General features: G+C 35.5%; 1 long non-coding RNA gene across 1 annotated transcript in view; it reads left to right on the top strand.

Moving 5' to 3' along the window:
• Nucleotides 1-23,562, top strand: part of LOC131507158 (uncharacterized) — a 237,990-nt gene extending 214,428 nt beyond the window's left edge. Inside the window, exon 6 of the long non-coding RNA XR_009259367.1 lies at nucleotides 23,447-23,562. This is a non-coding gene — a long non-coding RNA (uncharacterized LOC131507158). The remainder of the gene's footprint in view (nucleotides 1-23,446) is intronic.
• The last annotated feature ends 395 nt before the right edge of the window (nucleotides 23,563-23,957 follow it).

The raw sequence follows: 23,957 nt of genomic DNA on the forward strand, positions 1-23,957 counted from the left end.
CCCTCTCTTTCTCTTTCATGTCTTCTTCCGTTGTATTGCCTAAAACGCAGCTACAACTTTACTGGGCCAGGAGGTTGAGGACCACACTTTTGGGATGGTGGAGCCTTGAACTAGACAAGATTTAGGTTCCTGGGGGAGGGGAAAATTTATGTGGGCATAACCATTTATCTTGTTTGGGCCATTATTTTGTCTTTTCTACTGTTCTATCTTGTAATGCTGAACTATTCCAAATGATTCAGTAAATATTATTAACTGGAATTTGTTTCTCACTTTTTGAAAAAGAAGACCTCTACAAATATTTGTGACATTTAAATGTCATGACTTCTCTGCCATTAAGATTAAAGTTTACTGAAGTCACTGTAAAACATCTGCTTGCCATGTGAAAAATCCAATCACACAAGCATTTGGCATGAAAGAGACAAAATATCCCATCCTTTTTTTTTTCATTAAATTTAAGCTTTTATTTAAAAAAAAAGTCAACTTGGGCCATCTATTTTTGTGTTCAGAAATATTACCTCAATAACTAAACATATAAATTGGATCCCCAGCCCTTGTCTGTTGATATAGAAGTTTATTTTGGGTACCTAAAATATCTAGATTTCTTTTTCATTCATTGATAAGATCATTGCTTAACTTTGGGCATATATAAGTTGTGCTTTTTGCTGATCTTTTCACAATCCTTATATAGTTCCCTCCTCCATACTTTTTTTTTAAGTTTATTCATTTATTTATTTTGAGAGAGAGAGAAAGAGAGAGAGAGGGAGCGTGTGCCCATAAGTGGGGGAGGGGCAGACACACACACACACACACACACACACACACACACACACACACAGAATCTAAAGCAGGTTCCAGGCCCTGAGCTATCAGCACAGAGCCCTACACAGGGCTCCAAGTCACCAACTGGGAGATCATGACCTGAGCCGAAGTAGGATGCTTAACCCACTGAGCCACCCAGGCACCCCTCCCTCCTCCATACTTTTACTCAGCTCTCCAGCTGTGCTGATCTCACCTGCTGTGCACTTAAGTGGACCCTTCCTTTAAGGTTCAGTTGAACTCTCAGCTTCTTTATGAAATCTCTCTTAGATCAGGTTAGACCTCTGTGCTTTCTCCATCCCCCACCCAGATCTTTCCTTCTCCACACTAATCAGATCGCATTAAGCACCTGCTACTTTCTTACAATAAGACTTTCTTATTGCTACCTCTGGTTTTCTGGTCTGCATAGAGTAGAGATTTAGAGGCATTTTTGTTGGATAGTTAGCTGTTAAATACAGCCCAAATGCTATTACTAGCTATATTTTCCACTTATTAAAATAAGTAGGATCATTTTCAACTTAGTTCATACGTGGGGAAAGATTTAAGAACAATATATAAAACGAGGAAACATAAAGCCCGAATTGTGGAATTTTATAGCAACCTTACCTTCTGAACTAAAGTCATGTTAAGAAAGTATGGCTTGGCTCTTGTCATTGCATTTCATGTACATTGTCATTGATGGAAGCAATCTGTCCATGTAATCTTACTGTGTTTCCTTTAGAAATGAGGAAAACTGGATAAAATGATGTGAGGAGCACAACATGACATTTAAAAGAAAATGATGATAATTTATAGAGGCTCTCCAATTCAAGGTGAAAGTGTCAATTAACACTCAGAGGCTTTTATGTTCAAGAGTACTTCACAGAAATTAGGTAACCAAATTGAGGTGCTCCTCTTCTGAAATGCTCCCAGGATGTTTAGCTGTGCTTTTACAGTATACAGGAGCATTGGTGGCAAGATCCCATAATGCCAGTGTGTAGTTGGCTCTTGAACAACATGGGTTTGAACTGTACAGGTCCATCTATATATAGATTGTATTGTTTTAGAATACAATACTGTGAATGTGTTTTCTTATGATTTTCTTAATAATATCCTCTTTTCTGTAGCTTACTTTACTGTAAGACTACAGCTTATATATATAACATACAACATATTTGTTGATCAGTTGCTTATATTATCAGTAAGGCTTAAGATCAGTAGTAGGCTGTTAGTAGTTAAGCTTTTGGGGAGTCAGAAGTTATACACAGATTTTCAACTATATGGGGGTTCAGTGCCCCTTATCCCCCCCCCCCCCCATATGGTCATGGGTCAACTGTACTTCATGGAGTGAGTTGGAATTTTTTTAATTTATCAAATTAAATCCTCATAACTATTGTAGAAACTTTCAAATCACTGAAATGGATTTCCTAACTAGAAAATTATAATATAGATGGGATTATAATTGTGACTTACAGTTTGTAAAATCTTTTATAATCCAGTTTTATTAAATTCTTAGATGATTCACTATATTATCTACCAGTGAAGCAGAGGTTCAAGGTACAGGCTTTAAGGGATTCAAGTGAGCAGTAGAATGAAGGCTTCAACTCTGATTCTTTAAGTCCTTTAAATTAAACTTCTCTTATTCTTGTGAAATGGAACTTTTATTTGTAGTGGTTGGTGTTTTAAATCCATGCCAGGTAATTAAGTTAAAGAAAGAAAGAGCTTTGTTTTTTAAATTTCAAGAAGCTGATAATTATCCTAAATTGAACAACTATTTTCAGAACACCTAGCTGGCTCAGTTGGTTAAGCATCGGACTTGATTTTGGCTCAGGTCATGACCTCATAGTGAAGAGATGGAGCCCCACGTAGAACCTGTTTATTCTCTCTCTCCCTCTACTGCTCACTTACTCTCTCTCTAAAAAAAAAACAACAATTTTCTCTCTCACTTTCTGAAAAGAGAAAAAAGAGAAGAAATTTTCTACAATGTTTCTTACATTTGGAGCAATTGTAGATACAGTTGCTTCTCTGCTGGATCAAGGTAGAATGGGCAGACGGTATTGCCTCTAGGAAGCTAAAGTAGAAAGCTGGTGAAAAGTGGAAAAATGTATCTTTTCCTCTTCCTTGGCAAGTTACTTCATACATTTGATGAACAAGTCCAAATTTTATTTTGTTGCAATGTTATTTACTGAGCTTCTATGTTAAGGTAAATAGTCCAGTGATTTGTCATTTTAAGAATAGTTTCCAATTTCAGAGAGATACAGCACTTTTTTTTTTTAAACCAGAGCACATTTAATGATGGTAAATCAAATGCTGCCACTCATGTGTTCCCAGGGAAGTTCTTTTTCAAGGTGATGGTGTCCTTGTAAATCCAACTGCCAGTCAGTGGTTTTGTTCTAACCAAAGGGTCATGTTTTGAGTTCCCATCTGTGTCTTTGACCAAAAAACACATATCAGATCTTAGTTGTCCCTCTCTGTAGACAAAACTGCCATAATATGGAAATAGGCAAAGAGACATCCATGTAGCTAAATAGGTAGAGCTAACTACTACTGGCAAGAAAGAAATGACATTCCTCATACTAACTTCTGCAAATCATGGTTGAAACTCAATGGACACTTTGGAATTATAATTCCAAATATTTGCACATCCTTTAAGAATGGAATTTAAAAATTACAAAAAAGTCAAAGACGTTGTGGTATAGGAGAAACAATATTCAACTTGGAGTCAAGGGCCCTGAGTTCTGCCCATCTATTCAAGTGTTTCTCAAACAGACTCTCTGAATTAGGTTCATTGGGAATATTTGCAAAAATGCAGATCCCCCAAATTGTGCCCAGAGCTATTAAATTACAATCTTTGATGGGGATATATTGGGAAACTGTATTTTTACTAGTCACCTGAAGTGATTCTTATGTGATCTAAAGTTCAAGATCCTCTGTTCCTACTTCTGTTTTCTAAATTTTCCTTATCTTTAAAATGAAACCATAAAATATTTCAGAATTTTAAGTTTCTTTTATTCCCTAGCTCTGTTCATTTCCTTAGTCCTTACATACCATATTTTTGAGCATGGTAGTTAGTTTAAATTATTATCACCTGTATAAATGAAAAAAATTACAATCTATAAGTATAGTTAATGATTAACCTTAACATTGTAGCCAGCCTTTATTTTACTTATTTGCAAAATGTTTTATCTAAAATTTCAGAATTTAGTGCTATGTGATTTCACTTGCTTCTGATTTTAGCACATAAAGAAAAACATTTCTTCCCATAAAAAGTATAATATTAGTGTTATGTTATGCCCTTAGAAGAAGTTATATGAGGGAGATGCTCAGACAATTTTAATGACTGCACTGCCAACAAATCCTGTAATGATTCCACAGTCAGGTTTTATTTCAGCAAGATTTTGGTACTGAAGAAAAGCACTGAAAATAAAACTAGAATGATTGAAGGGCTCTGAAGAGGGATGAACAGAATAATAAAATCAAATTACTGAGTGAGGTACTAAAATCAGAGATGATGACAAATCTCTACTCCTCTGTAAGTAACACAAGCTTCATAAGGGCAGGAGATTCTTATTAAATTCATCTGAGTAGTATTTTAGCTTAAAAAAATATTGCTCCTTATTAACATGTTTTTTTTTCCTAATCCTCCCATGGTATCCAGACTGAATTGCAGGAGGAAAATACATAATTCCTTTGTAAAAATAAGGAAACTATAGTATGAATGTATTCATTTTTTTAATGCAGTTGAAGAAAGGAGTATATAGACCTAAACTCAAGTATGCTTTACACAGTTATCTAAGATAATATTTGAGGCCTGGGACCAATCACACTGTGTTTTCCTGTTCCCATGCCCCAAATATCTTCATAGCTCATATGCTGGAAGTTTTACACTGGAGAGATCATATTAAAATTTTTCATCAAAGATAATATTAATGGGAAAGGAGTAAAAACAGGACATTCGGTTTGATGGCTTTAGCAGAAGCAGGAAGAAAGAATATAATTACTTTCGTTTGGGGAATAATGTGAGGTACATAGATTAGCCATTTGTAAAAAGCACTGCCTGAACATTAATCTTCCTTTTCTCTCTATCATTACGGTACTCTCACAACCTGGACCCTGAACTTGGATTAGAGTTGAAATTTTTATCTTTAGTTATTGGCTTCCAATTAAGGAGGTAATGATTTTTCTTTTCTTTTCTTTTTTTTTTTCTCTTCAAGTTTTTATTTAAATTCCAGTCAGTTAACATATAGTATTGATAATAGTTTCAGGAGTAGAATTTAGTTTTCTTGTCTCCTAAAATGCATAGTTAAAACAATAAAAACTAAATCTGAATCATATACATATATATGGTACATCTCAGGGTGTGTTTATCACTGGTTAAATATTGGATTGTAACAACCAATTAAATCACAGCTCTAGAGTTGTCACAGTGTCCAATGTTAGAAGCATTCTTTTTTGAAAGTAAACAAGTAATTACAAAATATTTGTAAGAATGCCTAACATAGCAAAAATCAGCAGAGTTGAGGTAACTTCTCCAAGTGTCCTTTTAAAAGTGCTCATCAAGGGGTGTCTGGGTGGCTCAGTTGGTTAAGCGTCAGACAGACTTCAGCTCAGATCATGATCTCATGGTTTGTGAGCTCAAGCCCCGTATTGGGCTCTGTGCTGACAGTTTGGAGCCTAGAACCTGCTTTGGATTCTGTGTCTGCCTCTCTTTAAAAATAAATTAAAAATAAAGAGCTCATCAATATATGTGATCTCTTTATTAGGCACATGATATTGTTCAATATGCGCTTCTGCAATGTATTTTCTTTGAATCCTTCTCATAATAGCTTTAAACCAGATAACCAAGGAATTTTCTAGCCCAAATATGGAAGTATGCAAAGAACTTGGGGATAGACACTTAAAGTACAATTTCAAATAAATTATTAGTTATTAGAAAATAATTAATGTACAATCTGCTGATTGTATGTTTTATCTGCAGGATAAGATTGCATTTGTCTCTATGGTTTTATTACCTAATAAAAGATATTACTTGTGGTAAATTTAGAACAGCTAGAATTTGAAATTTTTGTTTCATGTTTACTAAGCCATATTCTTTGCTAGCATGAGACATATTTTGAACATGAGATTTCTAGTTATATCATCTGTAATTTTTCTAATTCCAACAGCCATTTGAAACTTACTACAGATCATAGATTAGTAGAGGTAAATTCTGTACCTTTCTCAAAGGAATATAAACTTTCTTTGTCTAACTGCTGTGATATTTCTTCTCTTTGACATCAACGATGTCCACACAATGTACAAATGGCGACATATTGTACAAATGGAACAAACACAAAATGATCATTCACACCTGAGTGTATCCTATACCTTATTAAATGAAGATGAATTACTGTTTTATGGAGGGGCACTTTCTCCCCACCTCGTCCCATTCATATTTTGTAGATTTCAAGGGTTTGGTCTTAGGTCTACTGAAAATGTGTTTTAACATATACCATTGTTTTTCCATTTTCTGATGTCTGCTATATGATTGATCATTGCAATGTTCCTGTAGGAAATTGGGGTTAGATTCCATTTTGGGTGGAACCCAAATACAAGGTTTAGATTCTTCTTTATATTACTTGTTCATATGTGATTTCTACTGAAAGATTTCCAATAGTGTATGTCATTTTCAAGATTTTGATATATATAACTTAGGTCTCTATTTTCCTTTTGCATGTGTGTCATTTTATGAGGTCACTAATGAACTTTCTATTAAGGCACTTTGGTTAAAGCACTTTAGCACAAAGAATGGCTTTTAAGGATCAATAATTATGGTGAATAAGGTAATGCATTAATATAGAAAAGGATCATTTGTCATTAACTTCATAAATGCACACTATCTTGTGGCTTAATGGACAAGCTTGCTCCAACCTATCACTCCATAGAGTATTACCATTATAGTCTGACTGCTATTTTATCAGAAAATGCCAAGCAAAGGATTAAGAGTTTTTAAGAAGCCAGAGAAAGGCTTTGTGATCTCACTTTAAGCCTCAGGGAAACATTTTGCATACAATCTGTTCCCTGATGCTTTTAAATTTAGGATTGCGAAGCTCCTTTGGATTGTCAAGCTCTAGATTGTCTTAGTGTCCAATGTTAGAAGCATTCTTTTTTGAAAGTAGATAAGTAATTACAAAATATTTGTATGAATGCCTAACATAGCAAAAATCAGCAGAGTTGAGGTAACTTCTCCAAGTGCCCTTTTAAAAATGAGCTCATCAAGGCGGTTGTTGTTGTTGTTTTTGTTGTTTGATTCTGCCAATGTGCTGAAAGGTCAAATGTGAAAGACAGTTAAGTAATTTGGATACTGAAAAGCTTATTGTTCCAAAACTTAAATAGTATACATTGCATTGATAGAAAACACAGTTGTTCCTATTTGTGTAAAAAGAAAATTTTCAGATAAGACTGTATTACAGTGTTTTACAATTATAGCTGTATATATAGCAATATAATTACCAATCTATTTAGGAGCCAAAGTTTTAATTTTAAAGTACTTAAAAAATCTTTTAATCTGGTTCTATAATTAAAAGGTCAAAAAGTAGTCTGATGTAAACAGGAGAAGAAAACTTCTAAAATTTTTGTAGATCGATGACCTGGATTTTCTTTTTATAACAGTTCTTGTTCCTTGTGTAGCAGAAGGGAAGAGATCCAATTGCTAAACTTGTTATTCAGATCTTATCTTGTTTTAATAATGAAGTCATCAAAGATTTGAGGCATGAACCAACTTGCTGAATTTTACAAGAATAAATGATAATACAATTCAAGTGTTTTGACTTGGAAGGAAAATCTAAAAGCCACAAAAATGAGAGGAAATTTATAGATTAAATAATTCCCAAATGAGAGGAAGTTTATAGATGAAATAATTCCCAAATTCAAAATAACAATACAAGTTTTATATCCAGTTGCTTAGAAAAATCTACTACTTTCATATATTCTGGAAAATTATCAATTCTTAAGTGTTTACAACAGGTAAGAGACTGCCTTCTTTATGTAATTACGTTCATGTTCTAAAATAAATAAATAGCATTAAATTCAAAATTTTTTATTGCAAGTAAGTTTTTTTACAGAATTATTTCTTCAAGAACTAAAATATTTGCTGCTTATTTTGATTGATATTAATATTTACCAATAATTATTGATTATAATTTCCTCAAACCTATATATTATTGGAGATAATTAATATATTTAGAGCTTTGTCTTTCATTCAGGAATATGTCTGCATTTATGTTAGTCTTTTTAAAAAATCTCTCTCAAAAAGGTTTTTATGTTTTCTTCCCATAGACTCTTCAGATTAAACTTAAGTTTTCATATTCATATCTATTTTGCTATTGTGAATAGGGATCTTTTAAAATGGTTTGTTACCAGGGTGCCTGGGTGGCTCAGTTGGTTAAGCAAACAACTTCAGCTTTAGGTCATGATCTCGAGGTTCATGAGTTCAAGCCCCGCAAAGGGCTCTCTGCTGTCAGCTCAGAGCCCACTTCGGATCCCGTGTCTCCCTCTCTCTCTGTCCTCACCAGCTTGTGCTCTCTCTCTCTGTCTGAAAAATAAACATTAAAAAAATAAATAAAACAGTTTGTTACTGATTACTGTAATCTAAATATTTACATTGTTTCTGCTTTTTGTCCCCCTTGTGCTATTGCAATTAGGTGATTCTAAATCTATTTCTTTGGTTCATTGAAGCTATACAGAATATCCCATTGATTTCAACAAAACCTGTTTAATTTTGACTAGCAGTAATTTATTAGAGGACTGTGTTTACCACCAAAAGGATTAGTCACACTAAAGGCTATTTGTAGATATTTCAAAATTATTTTTCTGTGTATTTTTATTTGGGTACTTTATTGAATTTTTTCATTAAATCTATTTTTTTTAATTTTTTAATGTTTTTATTTATTTTTGAAACAGCATGAGCAGGGGAGGAGCAGAGAGAGAGGGAGACACAGAATCCGAAGCAGGCTCCAGGCTCTGAGCTGTCAGCTGGGAGCCTGACATGGGCTCGAACTCACTGACTGTGAGATCATGACCTGAGCCGAAGTCAGACGCCCAACTGACTGAGCCACCCAGGGGTCCCCATAAAATCTGTTTTATAAAAGTTGGTTCTTTGAGGTTTCCTAGGCAAACAGTCGTATAATATAAAAAATTATAATTTTGATCTTTTCCAATTGAAATATATATTCATTGTTTCTTTTTTGGGTTTATTTTTGGCACTATATCAAATTTCAAGACAAGATTTTAGTGTTGATAGGTGACAACCTTGACTTGTTTGCAGTATGAATGGGAATGCCTTTGGTATTTGGCATTGGGTAATTTTTTAAGTTGTATTTATCACATTAAGGATGGTTCATTTTATTCCCAGATTAACTTACTTTACTTTAAATCAAAAGCCTTTTCACTATCTGGGATAGTACTATATTTTCAAATTTGACCTATTAATGTAATTATTATATAAATAACTCTTATTTACTGGAATAGTCATTCCTCCTTTCCTTTCACGTTTCCCTTCCTTCTTTCCTTCCTTCCTTCCTTCCTTCCTTCCTTCCTTCCTTCCTTCCTTCCTTTCCTTCCTTCCTTTCCTTCCTTCCTTCCTTCCTACTTTTCTTCCTTCCTTCCTTTCTTTCCTTCTTCAGTAAACATACATTGTCTGCCTGTCATGGATTATTCTTTTAATGTAAATTTTCAGATTTTTAACTATAAATAATAGTTGATGAAATGGAGTTTTCATTGGATAATGACTTCTTTGGAATATTCTTCAAAAAGTATTGATATACTTATTAACTACTTAAAGAACTCTATTCTGTAGTACAGATAGGAACTGGCTTTGTGGTACCTGGTAATTCTCCCAAAATGCAGTTAAGCTTTATTTAACAAGACACATGGAAGTCTAATCAAACAAAAATAAAGAAATTTCTACAAAGCACATATTAGTGCTGAAATCAACCTTATTTTCTGCAATATAAAGTCACATTTAATATAAATGCACTTAAAATAATTTTTTTTTAACGTTTATTTATTTTTGAGACAGAGAGAGACAGAGCATGAACAGGGGAGGGGCAGAGAGAGAGGGAGACACAGAATCTGAAACAGGCTCCAGGCTCTGAGCTGTCAGCACAGAGCCCCACGCGGGGCTCGAACTCACGGACCGTGAGATCATGACCTGAGCCGAAGTCGGACGCTTAACCAACCGAGCCACCCAGGCACCCCTATAAATGCACTTTAAAACACTATTTAAAAAATAATGAGAAATAAATTTAGATAACTGATATTAACACTTGAGTAGGTTGGTTTTTTTTTTTAACTGTAGAACTCAATTTCATGACAATTATCCTAAGCATGTCTTTATTATTTATTTATTATTTATTATCTATTATTTTGGTTAAGGCAAACTACATTGAAAAATAATTTTGGGACATCTACAAATAGTCTTCAGTATGACTAATCCTTTTGGTGGGAAACACACTCCTCTTATAAATTACTGTTAGTTAAAATTAGACAAACAGGTTTTGTTGAAGTCAAGAGGAATTCTACATAGTTGCAATGAAGTCATATTAATAAAAAATCATCTAACTGCAATAGCATATGAAGAAAAAGCAGAAAGTAAGGGGTTGCAAATGACATCTTATCTTTAGTGATTAGAATTAATATTTTGTGTTAAGTTGCAATTGAAAAGTTGAAGTTGCATTAAAATATCCTGAGTTGTTTGCCAGTTATTGTGAGCCCAATCAATTAAAAAAAATAGTTAATTCAAGGCAGCCATAAGAAGGAACTTTAAATGCATCTTACTTCTATGATTGAAGTATACAGAACTATTTCAGAACTAAATGAAAGTATCGTGAGCAAAGTTTTATTTGACGATTGAGTATATTTAGAATATTAGAATACCCTGTTATCAGTTTCACCTATAGAAAAATAATTCTGAATGGATAGATGATTTCATGACAGGTTATTATGTTGATGGCAGTGCATGTTGGGATAAACTGAGGAAAGTTCCTATTCAGCTGTTTTTTAAAGCATTCCCATAGTGTTAAGATTCATGATGAAGGGATCTCACTTCTACTTTTTACTTATTAAAAGAAAAAATAATTATCTAACCATATGACCCAGGATATTGAGTCCCATGTTAAAAATTTTTGGCATTACTAATATGCAAAGAAATGCAAATAAACCATAATGAGGCAATTGTAACATCTTCTAAATTAGTATAAACATTAAAACTGGTAATTGCTTAATGCTGGCAAATTCCCGATAAAGCTGGTACATTCAATGTGAATTCATATATCTCTTGAAAACAATTTGATGGTATATATCATAAGCCATAGAAAAGTTTATACTCTGACTCTGTAATTCTACTCTTGAGAATTTATCCTGAAGAAACTCTTCAAAAGAAGAAAAAAGAGCCATAGGCAAAAAGAAGCTCATTACACCAAAGAATATGGTGAAAAATGGAGAATGAATTTAACATTATAAACATGAGAATAATTAAGTAAATCAAGGTGTAGGCAGTGATGTCAGATTTTGGTGTCATTAAGTAAAAAATTATGAAAATGGTTCAACATGGAAAAGTGTTTGCAATAATCAAGCTAAATGGCAAAAAAGTAAAAAACAAAATTTTATGCATTTACAACTATAAACCCAAGTCCATATGGATATACACTGGAGAGAGAAAAGCTAAAAAGTGGGAATAACTGGTTTTAGACATGTAAATTATGGATTTTTTTCTTTTAAAATGTATTTTAATGTTTTAAATGCATGTATTGTGTTTTAGTGACTTGATGATTTATTAAAATATTCTTGGAAAAATAATTCCTTTCTGCAGTTCATAGTTCAAGCCCCATCCATTTCATATTTAACATTAAGGATTCATAGCACTATCTAAAACATATGCAGCATTTGATGGTTTCAGTGAATCTGCTATAAAGATAGGTGTGATCCAGCCCTTCACTGCTTTTTGTTTAGCTGATAAAAAATGTTCTACATTTTCCTCTACTTATGTAAACGTGATTTATTATTTTTCTAAAACACCTTTGTAGTTGCTTATAGCAAAATCATGTGTATAATCACAAAGTTGATTAAACTTTAGAGTGATAAAGTTGTAGAGCAAAGGCATATTATTTGAGAAAGAAAAAGATATACAAAGAAAATAAATTATTTAGGGAATTAAATAAATGCATACAAACACATACATGCATGAGTAATTATATTTTATTCTTTTCTCAGTATATATTCAGGGTACATTGGGAGCTTAGCAATCATGTAGATCAGGGGTTGTAAATCCAAATCCTAGAAGGGCCAGACTGGTGCAAAAAACAAAGGGTTTCATTTACTGTGTGTGAGCCATCCAAAGAGGGCAGCAGTGGCTCTGGTCTTGCTGTTTGCTGAGGGAGAATATAAGCTGAGGGTTCAAAAGAAGCCAGCTATCTAGAGTTTTATGTAAAAACTCTTTTTAGCATTGAAATTAATTCATATTAAGGGAATGAAAATGCAGCGGGTCAAACAAAATACATTTATTTGCACATCATGTCCTGCTTAGAGCAGCCAGTTTGTGGTTCTAGTATGGAACCACAAAATCTAGTATCTTGTTATTTTATTCTATTTTAGAAATTAAGCATGAAACTCAAAGAAGTGAAATGACGTGTCTAAGACCATAACAAATTAGTCACAAGTCTCCTGAGCCTTGGTTCTTTGTTTTTTCTGGCAAAACTGATTTTCTTTTTTTTTTTTTTTGGCTTACTAAGGAAGAATTCTTTAAATACTTTTAAGTATCCTTATTAAAAGATATAAAAGGTATTTATAGCTACAGAATATAGGAAATATTATATTTATATAGAACAACTAATTTTAGTACTATGCTTCTAAAACTACCTTTGCACAAATTTTCTAAAGCTCAAGTTTTCCCTGAAAGTCAAACAACAGCCATCCGTCTTTCTCCCACAGATAAGCAGGTATAAACTCTGTGTGAAGCATTCTGCCAATATTACATGTTTCCTCTTAAAAAAGGGGCATCATAAAGAAAAGTAGGACCTTAGTCATCTTTCTAAACCCCAAGTGACAATGGCTTTTGAGGCACTATTTTAAATGGAGTTGTTGTGTTGCCTAGCTTATGCATCAAATCCCTAAGAAGGAAGCCTTCAAAATATTGAGCTCCAGATTTTCTTACAGTTTCAGAATAATGAATATTATTTATATTTTCACATTTCTTATGTATAATATGTCACCTCCTCTGGCCGAAGGCCATGCTTGCATTGTTAATTTTTTCTTTCATTAACATAGCACCCCTACTTTTGCCAAACAACTCAGTCATTCTACTTACAAGATTTTTTTTTACATATAATAAACAACAGTTATCATAAAAAAAGTTTTGGCAGAATAAATACCTTATCCTGAGTCTCCCTTTGGTTTTCTTTGTCAGTCTTACTCAATATCGTCAATTGTCTAATCTTCAGTAAGTCTTCCTAAAACATTGTTTTGATCAGGTCATTCCTCTGCTCAAAACCTCTCAGTGGTTGCCATTAGAGATTAATGTCTAAACCAGTGGTTCCTAAACTATGAGAACCCACTGTACTGCAGCACGTTCACTGGGATACTACAGGATTTTTATAAAAATTGAGGGAAATGCAGTGGACATCTTCCAGGCACTGTCAAAACTATCTCCAGGTAGTTCACGGTTTTAGTATTTGATTATGCTATAGTTCCTTTTGATGATGACATCATACCTTTTCATAGGTAAGTTTTCAATACTTGCTGTGACAAAATGCAAGTGCCGCTTGGGAAATAGTGTGGTACTTGGCGGCATCCAGTCTGATCTTGATTCTTGAGAAATAGTGCAGTGCCTGCCATCACACTGGCAAATAATTATGATTGCTTAGGAATGAAAAAAAGATGCAATTTTGTATTTAAATGTATATATATTTATTTTTCACATGATTACTAACTTGTTAGGGTATAAAAGGACTTGTTAAGGACTTGTCTTTATTAGGATTTATTAAGTTGTTTGATCCTAATTACTTAATAAATGGAGATCTTAGGAATTTCTTTTGGTCTAGAGGTGCCATGAAAACATTACTGAGATGGAAAGGGTGCCATGAATACAGAAGGTTTGGGAATCTTTGGCTAAGCCTTTTAACCTTGTGTTCAGTGTTTAAATGTTGCCCTCTTTTTAATTTATATTAGACCATGTCCTTATTTTAATTCTCTATTATCTCTAGAGTGGTTCATTCATTATCTCTTGATTATCGTATATCTGGTCAGTACTTTGCATATTTACTTCCCAACCTGCATTTTTTTGTCCATATATTTTCTACAGGTGGCCATATAATTTGTTGAGATATTGTGTTTTGTCATCTCTTTTCCCCTTCCCTGTCCAAACAGGTTCTCAGGCTTTTGTAGGTCTTTGAGTGAAGGGATAGGGGTTTCTTCTAATCATAACATAGAAGCTGTTGATAGACAAACTGTTTTTGTGATTTTATTTTATTCAGAAAGACAAAATCCTTGAGGGGCTTATGTTTGGTATTGGGGGAGAGCAAGAAGAGGACTGTGTTGAGGCTAGGGAGAAAAGAGAAAAGGAGAGTGTATCGGTTCTGTAGGGCTGCTGCAAAAAATTAACAAACTTGGTGGATTGCAACAACAGAAATTTATTGTCCTACAGTGCTGGATTACAGAGGTCCAAAATTAGTGTGTCAGTAGGGTTGGTTCCCTTAGGAGGCTCTCAGGGAGAATCTGGTCCATGCCTCTGTCCTAGTTCTGGTGGTTGCTGCAATCATTGGTGTTTCTTGGCTTGTAGAAATATCACTCCAGTCTTTACTTCCATCAATCATCCAATGGTATTCTTCTGTCTGTCTCTGTGTCCTATCCTCTTCATATAAAAGCATTTACATTGAATTCAGGGCCCACCCTAAGCCCAGGATGATCTCATCCTGAGATCCTTAACTAATTATACCTGCAAAGACACTATTTCCTAATAAAGTCACATTCTGAGGGTCTGGGTGGACATGAGTTTTGGGGGAGGTGAGGGACACTATTCAGTTCCCTGTATAGAATTCTATCAAGGATGGGAATGGAAACATTTCGGCAATGAAAGAATATTGAGGACGTATACCTCCTTGGCAATGCCAGCATGGGTGGGAAAGTGGGAAAAGGAGTGAAGAATTTGCTATTTCACCAAATTAAGAGAAAACTTAGGTGTCAGGGCTGTGGCATAAACCTTAACTCTTCTGTCCAAACTTGGCACAGAACCAGTCCCCTGCACCAAGAGAACACACAGGCATTGACTGTATTTAATTTTGAAGAAAGTAATTTCACAATTTTTGCATGTCCAAGTCAGCAAAACGTAACGTGTCACTAACAACCACACTTATTCCACCCATTCTCCAAGACTGAGCTCAAATTTCTTTTCTCTCTAACAACTTCAGGCTAAGGCTATTCATTTCTTCTTTGTAATGATTGCCACTTTCTTTTGGTAATTAATTTTGTTACCTCAAAGCCTTTCTCTCTTCTCAAAGTGTTTGCATTAAAAAATTTTTTTAATGTTTATTTATTTTTGAGGGAGAGACAGAGCATGAGCAGGGGAATGGCAGAGAGGGAGAGGGAGACACAGAATCCGAAACAGGCTCCTGGCTCCAAACTATCAGCATAGAGCCCGATGTGGGGCTCAAACCCACAAACCACGAGATCATGACCTGAGCTGAAGTCAGATGCTTTACCGACTGAGCCAGCCACCCAGGCGCCCCTCAAAATATTTTCATTTTAAGCATGTGCAACTATTTGTCATGTCACGTCTTTATATTGTTTTCCTACTATATTAAATTTCAGCTCCTTTAAGGAAGGGATTATGTTTTATAAATCTTGGTAGCTATCACAGTTCTCAATAGATATGGATTTAATTTTATTTATTGCTTGTACCTTTTGTTCCTGGTATTCATACCTCTCCCTATGTGTTCTTTAATATATTTTAAGTATATATTTCAAGCATGGTAGTATCTGGTAGTTTCCCAATACAAACAAATTATTTGTGTTTTTATAAGAGAGTGTTCAACTGGCAAAAATTCCTTATGATTTTGACCAACCCATCCTGACATAAATGGCAAGTGAAAAAAGTAGGTTTTGTTTTCTAAGTCCCTTGGCATCTCAGGTGCACCAAGATTGCTTCCTTTTGTGTTGAGCAGCGTTGCTAGCCAACCTTGGCAGTTTCTGAATTTCACAATCTAGTTAGCTTTATCAGCAGTATATGACTGTGAGGTCTAAGTGAGAAATGGATTACAGTCTGATATACAAACAAATTCTCTAGGGCTCAGTGGGTGTTCCTATGGGGATGCTCTGCTCTACTGATTTCTTTTCCTTGGTGTGTGTAATTTATATCATATTGGAACTGGAAATAATTCAAAACTTAGGGAAAATTAATCTCAAGGTGCTTCAGTCATTTTCAAAGAAAACTCAATTAGTCTTTCACATTTAGGGCAAAAGAGCATGTTCGTTTTCTTCCGTTTGACTGGAAACAGTGACAGACTTAACACCAGAATGAGAACTCCTGATAGTGCAACTTTTCTTCAGTTCTAGAGCATTCTATGCCCAGAGTGCATTTAACTAACCCCAGGAAATCTATAAATCATGTTCTATGGGAAGTCTGTCACATGACACGTATATTTCTTGTTTAAATCTGAGAAATTTAAGAGTTGGTAATATCCTTTTTAGTTGCCCAATTGTGTTTATCTAACTGCACTCACTCAAAATGACTATTCTTAAAAATATTTTTATTTCTTTATTGTTTAAAATTTATTTTTGAGAGAGAGAGAGAGAGAGAGAGATAATGCAGGAGGAGTAGAGAGAGGGAGAGAGAGTGATAGAGAGAGAGAATCCCAAGAAGGTTCCTCACTGTCAGCACAGAACCCAATGCGGGACTCAAACTCATGAACCCTGAGATCATGACCTGAGCCAAAACCAAGAGCTGGACGCTTAACCAACTGAGCCACCCAAGTGTCCCCAAAATATTTTTAATCAACTTATAAAGAAAATAAATATCTTAGATTTTCTTGCCAAATTATACATTCTTAATTGCCATGAGAAGAAATAAGTGTTTTCCCCTTAATCATAATTTAAAAAGCCATTTTTCCCTCATATTAGGAATGTAAACTATTTCTGTATAATTTACTGATTTTCTTTCTTCTTTCTATCTTTCTTTCGTTCTTTTTCTTTTTCTTTTTTTTTTTTTTTTTCTGATATAACAACTTTCCTTACTTTCTGCTCCTGGAAGTGCAATCTATAAAGCTCAACCTTTAGACTCTAACTCTAGGATGAGCAGTGCCTCATGTTTGAATTGGTGTCCAACGTTGAATATTTGGTAATTTTATGTGAATTTTTTTTCTTTGTAGAAGTTGGAAAATATAAAACTGTATGGTCCACATTACCCCAAAATATCAATCTAACAGAATTTATCCTTTTAGACAGTTTCTGAAATACATTTACATAATGTATTATGTACTTAGTTCAGGAATCTGGGGTCCTTTCTGCTAGGCTTGCATTGTCCTATATAAGGTAAGAAGACTTGTCTTGTTTCTAAGAACAGATATGCCTTGAGGATGCTGGTTTTAGTAAGTGGTTTCTGTCTTAATAATCTTAATGCTATCTTAATAATTAGTCAGGTGTTTTAGTTTCTTTGTACTCCCTTAGAACTCTATACTGGCTACTGAGCTCCTCTACATCCACGTGGAACTCTCTGATGGTCTCTGTTTATGGTGCGCTTTGCTACCCTCACCTCAGCTGCACCCAGCCTCATAATTGACTTTTTTTTTAAAAAAGTTTCTATTTTGTGGCCATAACTTTATTCTGAAACTCAGCTAAACATACAGAAGGAATGAGGAAAATAGGACCCAAAGAAAGGCAACAAGTGAGAGCACAAAATAGTAGGGTATGAGAATAGATTCTCCAAATTCAGGAAGATTAGGAGGGTATGGAAAAGACCCACATTAAAACAATGGTGATCTCCTCACTGTTGGCATTGCTGGTGTTCCATGGCTTCTACAACTTCCATGGAACCTTCTTTCACTTGCCCAAAGACTGCATGTTTTCCATCTAGCTAGTCAGCAGGATGGATGAAACTCTAAAACCATTTACGTTGGGTCCAAATATTTGCCTTAGGGTACCAGGACTGGTGTGCTTCCATAAGAAGTTTTCGGCAGCATCTTTCTCCTGGCAGATGGCTTTTCCACCAGTGTCATTATTGCCTGTGAAATTACCACAAAGTAGTAGTACTCATTCTGTAAATATAGAAATCCTTCTCACACAGCTCTTTCCCTCTGATTCTCAGAGACCAAACATTTTCTGCCATTTTTAGAACTTTGTTTGAAAAGAGCTTGAAATACAACCAGGGGCTCATTTTCAGTCATTATATTGAATTATCCAATAGTGAATTGGTCCTAATCAGCTCAGCATTTACATGGTGGCAGCTCTAAGAAATAGCATGTGCAAAGTGCCTTGACCCCTTCTTTGGACCTCCACTTAAGTCTGTTATCTTCTTTTGGATATTGTATTTCCTTCTGGCTGGAATTTTACCACCTGAGGATGACTCATGATCCTTAGCATTGCTATTTCCTGAGTAGGGAAGATGGTCTTCAGGCTCAGACCTACCCCCATCTACTGTGAACTATTGTGTTGTGTACTTAGCTGAGTCAATGAATTTAACAAAATTTATGTCCCTAGATCTTGGGTTCTGGTTTATAATTAGAAGAGATGGAATACATGATTCAATGGCATTGACTCTGGAAAAATGACAATTATTTGGAGAATGAATGATTTACCATAAAGATTTTGAAGTGGAGAAATACAAGAGGACTCTATTTTTTATGTAAGAAGCAAAAAGCGTCAGTATGTAAGATTTTGTTGCAAATGATCACTTGTGTAATTAAACATGTAGTTTAGTATGATTACAAATTATTAACTGTGAAGCCTAATAGAATTTCTTGTGTTCACTCAGTGAGTTTTGCTAAAGGTTCGAGATTGGTGGGTCCTGGACCAGGGCCCATTCCAACTCCCTTATTTAGAAAACCAGTTTTTCATTGGTGAGGAATTATTCTCTGTGCATAAAATACTGAAAAGTTTTAATAAAAATAAGTAATAACTGAAGTTATGAGAGTGTTGATATTTTGACTTTTATCGCCTCATTCTTTTTCCTCTTCCTACATAAGATTTAGAGCTTGCACAAATTGAATGAAACTGAGTTTAATGGCCAACACTGAAAATTTCCCATAAAAATCCTGGTATTTGTCTTCTCTTGAATAAAGTGGAAGCTGTAGCAGTTCCTGGTCCACATTCCCAGGCTGTTAATGCTCCCCCTTTAGGACAGAGGGTGTGCTTTCCTGTCCTGAACACCACAGTCCTGGAACAATAGAAGGTTCTTTCAAACTCTTCTTACATCTAGCCTGCTTCACTTATATGTTACCTTCCAAGTCCCTGTAGACATTTGGGAACCAACTTCTTTTCATCATGTTAGCCTTCCATTCTCTCAAAATAGGCCTTATGGTGTATTTTACTTGTGTAATACAGGCATTGCAGAAAACAACAGTATCCTTAATATAATGCATGATACCTAGAACATGCAACCTTTGATAATCTTCTGGGAAGAGGAATCTGAAGCCCAAGGACCCAGCTTTTTCCTTGATATTTCCATGCTCTCACGACTAGTACACTCATTGCAGTGACTGACCACAGGGCACTCTGCCACTCCTTTTTTTTTTTTTTTTTTTACGTTTATTTATTTTGGAGAGAGTGAGAGTCGGGGAGAGGCAGAGTGAGGGAGATAGACGATCCAAAGCAGGCTCTGAGCTGACAGCAGTGAGCCTGATGTGGGTCTCAAGCTTATGAACCCATGAGATCATGACCTGAGCCAAAGTCAGATGCTTAACCAGTTTTGCCACCCAGGTGCCCCATACCCCTCTTTTAGTGGGCACTTGCCTCCTGGGCCACTTGCATCGACTTGAATCCTGACTTTACTTTTTTCTTAACACAACTGAGAACACCTGTGGTTTTCAAACATCTTACTCATTAGTGAGAAAGAACAAAGAAAAATAGATGCAGTATAGATGATATCTAAACATTCTTGTTTGCAAGATATAGCTTGTTCCTTGGAGATAACAGGTCCCATCAGATTTGATATGAAATGATAATCCCAGCTCCTGTTTTTTGAGAGCTTACCATCTGCCAGTTACTATATTGGAGTGAAATTTATTTATTTTCATTAAATCTTTACAAAAATTCTATAAGGTAATGACATTTTCTCCCATTTGCAAACTGGGAAACTGAATTTGAAAGTTAAAGTAACTAACAATAGTGTATTAATCAAAAGGCTGGGCTTTTATCCTGGATCTGATTCTGAAGCAGTCACTTTTGTTATTTTGCAGTACTGGGAAAAACATTAGCTTAAGCCTTTCCCTTCTTTGCTACAGGCCTATTTCCTCTAGACTGTGAACCTCTTTAACATCTGTTCCCCACATGCCCTCCTGGTACATTGAAATCCAGAATGAATGATGTTTAATTCTTCTTCAAGAGGCTTTCCAGTTGTGTTTCTAGATTGAGATGCATCCTTTTTGACTGCCCCTGGGGTGAACTTCCAGCCCCACGTACAGGAGTTTCTCTTTGGATGGCCGTAATATCTTACAACTGCAGTGTTGGCCTTCACATTGTGGTGATGTCATTTATGCTGAAACATGTGGGGAATGTTTCCTCACAGGATCCAGAGTGAGAGACAGTAAATCTGTCCATTCCATGTGAGAAACCTGGGTGGGCTGTAAGGGAATGTGATTGTGTTATAGGAGGGATAAGCCTTAGTTGCTGAGTGTTCTCTGTCAGGGTAGGTGGGGAATGTGGAGACGGGGTTAGTAGGAAACCACATGCCCTCTGGAGAGGGTCTTGGGCCTTTCAAGTTTCTAGATCCAAGAAGGATATGACATAGTAGCAGAAGCACTGCCTCATAGCAGTAGTAAGGCACATTTTAATTGTTTCCTGGGGGTTCTCTTTCAGTCAGATGTGATGATGCCATGGTTTATGTTCCCTCCAAATTCATATATTGAAACATGAATGTGCAATATAATGGTATTAGGAGGTGGGACTTTTGATTAGTCTCTTGTAAAAGAGACTCCACAGAGATCCCTCGTCCCTCCAACTTGTAAGAACACAATGAAAGGGCCACTGGCCACTAACCAGGAAAAGGGCCCTTACTCAACCATACAGGTACCCTAATCTTGGACTTCCTAGCTTCATAACTGTGAGAAATAAAGTTCTGCTGTCTATAAGCTACTCAGCCTGTGGTATTTTGTTATAGTAGCTTGAATGGACTTAGGTGGTTAAGAGAAACAGTCATGTTGTTATTCCAAGGGAACATGGAGCTATGCTTTATCATCCAGTGGATAGGTATGGAGAAAAAGTAATTTCAGAAACACAGACAAAGTTATGGCCGAAGATTCCTTGATAACAGAATTCTGACCCGAATGTGACTTTTATGCTAAGGCTTCTCACATCCCTGCCTCTCTTTCAGTACAGGGTATATCCTAGGGTCTTTAAGCAGAAAGATCAATGAGAAAATGGAGGAATATGCATAGAGATGAACAGCAAAACCCTGTGCGGGGGGGCCCACAGGAATATTGTGGTGATACAGCATTAATGACATAGACTACTGTGGTGGTCACTGTGATATGCTACCCAGATTTCCACTTCAGGATTGAAAGATTAGTCCCCCAGTTACTAGGAGTGCTGAAAGCAGAAAAACCTCAGCTGTCATCCCTCTATGCTTCTGCTGAGAAGCAACTCATCTAAGGTCATGCTTAATCTGGGGTGGCTTGTATCCAATGACTAATCTACATGAGATAAAAAATTTTGGCTTTATCTCCTTAACTCAGAACAACTCTGAAGCTTTACATTCATGCTTTACAACTTTCCATAGAGTTGTCTGAGGCCTCCGTTGAGATTGCATCAATATTCAACTTTTCCTTTGGCCGAATTCTGATTTCTTCCCCCTCCTTCCATAGATATTGAACCTAAGATCACTTCCAAATAACTCTTTCACACTAAACTCTGTCTCAGCATTTTCTTCCTGGGGAACCTGACATGTGACAGCCATCAATATGGAGTGGAGCAGAAGGAGCTTCTCACTTCACAGCTGCAGATGGTCTAGTGACCCATGTGGATTGTTCTAGCAAGGAATAGTCTATTAGCTATAGAGTTGGAGGGGAATTGAGGACAATACTGCCTGAAATTATTAGAGTGGCAGGGGCTTTGTAATGCTGTTGCAAAGACATTTTTCTCATTTATTTTCCCTCCATAAGCTTCTGAGGATTTTGAAAACACATGATAAATTTATACCTTGCTTTATTTAGAAGCCAGCGGAGACACAGGGATTTCTCTGTAGAAGTCTACAATAGATTTCATCTGATACAATGAATATTTTCCTAATTACCCACTCCATACTGATTTTTTCCCCTAATTCTGCATCACATAATCTGTACTTCATTTTTTGCCCCTTATCTCTAGATTTCTTCTCTGTGCTGCTCTTCTGTGGAGTCGTGTCTTCCCAATAATGTATGCATTTTCTAAGGGTTGCTATTACATTTGTTAGGTTTATATCCATCACAACACATAACTCAGAACTGGCCAGAGAGGAGACATTAATAAATATTTTCTAATTAAGCTCAGATTAAGTTCTTAATAATGGTTTGAACAATGTGGGTGTGAGATTCAAAAAACTATATCATGTTGGGAGCAGAATAGAGCCATTGGGGCAATCTGTTCAGGAAATGGCCTTCCTTGAATCATTTCAAAAATTTATTTCCAAGTTTCTTTCTCCTCACTTTTGCGTGTTTTACAAATATTTTATTTTATAAGTTCTGTGCAATATCAAAGATATTTTAAACATGCACATATCACCTATATTACCACATCTCTAACAGAGATAGCTAATATATTCTTCCAGAGATTTTAATATTCATGGATTTGCCCGTTTATATCTCAGACCTGAAACAATTTTGGACATAGTCACCCTCATTCATCTTCACTAATCTGGTGAAAAATAGTATATCATCATGTTATATTGTATCTTTGTTACTGATGAAATTAAACATTATTTGCCATGTATTTATTGATATTCCCTCCCATTTATTGAGAACCTAATAACACTCAGATAATGTGCTAGCTATTCCATACCTGTTAACTCATTTAATAAACATAACATTGTTATGTTAGGAGATTGTGAGATTTTTTATTATTATCTCTATTTTATTACTGAGGATAATAAGTAACCCAACTTATTACTGAGTTACTAATTTAGTATTACTAAATTACTGAGGATTTAAGTAACCCAACAAATGTTATAAGGTGAGTAGGGGACATACTCTATCTGCCTGCCTCCATCACCTCTTGGGACTCTAGGTCCTAGACCACGTGAGTACCACCTGGGAAGAGGAAATAAGGACAGATCTGAGAAACAGTTTAGAAAATTAAAAAACAACAAAACAGAGGGATAATTTGTGATCAAGGTAAGAGTACAGTGCAGGGCAGGAAAAACGAATGTTCCCAGATCAAGTATATGGTAAGAGTATGTTCCTTTTTCACTGGCTTATTGTATCTTTTCTCTTGCCAGGTATGTCCTTGCCTTATGTAGCTGGTTCCTATATGTTCATCCATTGGGAGACTTCTTTCCTCCTACTATGCTATGATCTGGTGACACAGAAATAAAAGGTGCTGTACATTTTTTTTCCTTAATAACTGAAAAATCCTGTTCAACTTCCTGTTACCTAAATGAGTCTGGTAAAAATGGAAGTTCTCTTAGGAGTGAACTTCACCATCTTCCTTCTTTTTAACATTTCATGAAATAGAGCCACAGAGAATGTGAAAGCCCAAGATGGTAGGACTGGTTGTGGGGGTTGAGGCTGGCATCTGGGCCTCCTGATTACATTATTCCTTCTTTATACTCATAGATGCCATACACAGATTGGCTGTAGGCAAGACATTAGATTAAAAATTAAAATACCCATTGTGAATAAAAAAAGACTGGAATTATTAAGAAACCACTTGGTATTTGAGGGGCGCCTGGGTGGCGCAGTCGGTTAAGCGTCCGACTTCAGCCAGGTCACGATCTTGCGGTCCGTGAG

The sequence above is a fragment of the Neofelis nebulosa genome, chromosome 3 (genome assembly GCF_028018385.1).
Source record: "Neofelis nebulosa isolate mNeoNeb1 chromosome 3, mNeoNeb1.pri, whole genome shotgun sequence".
NCBI classification, from domain to species: Eukaryota; Metazoa; Chordata; class Mammalia; order Carnivora; family Felidae; genus Neofelis; species Neofelis nebulosa.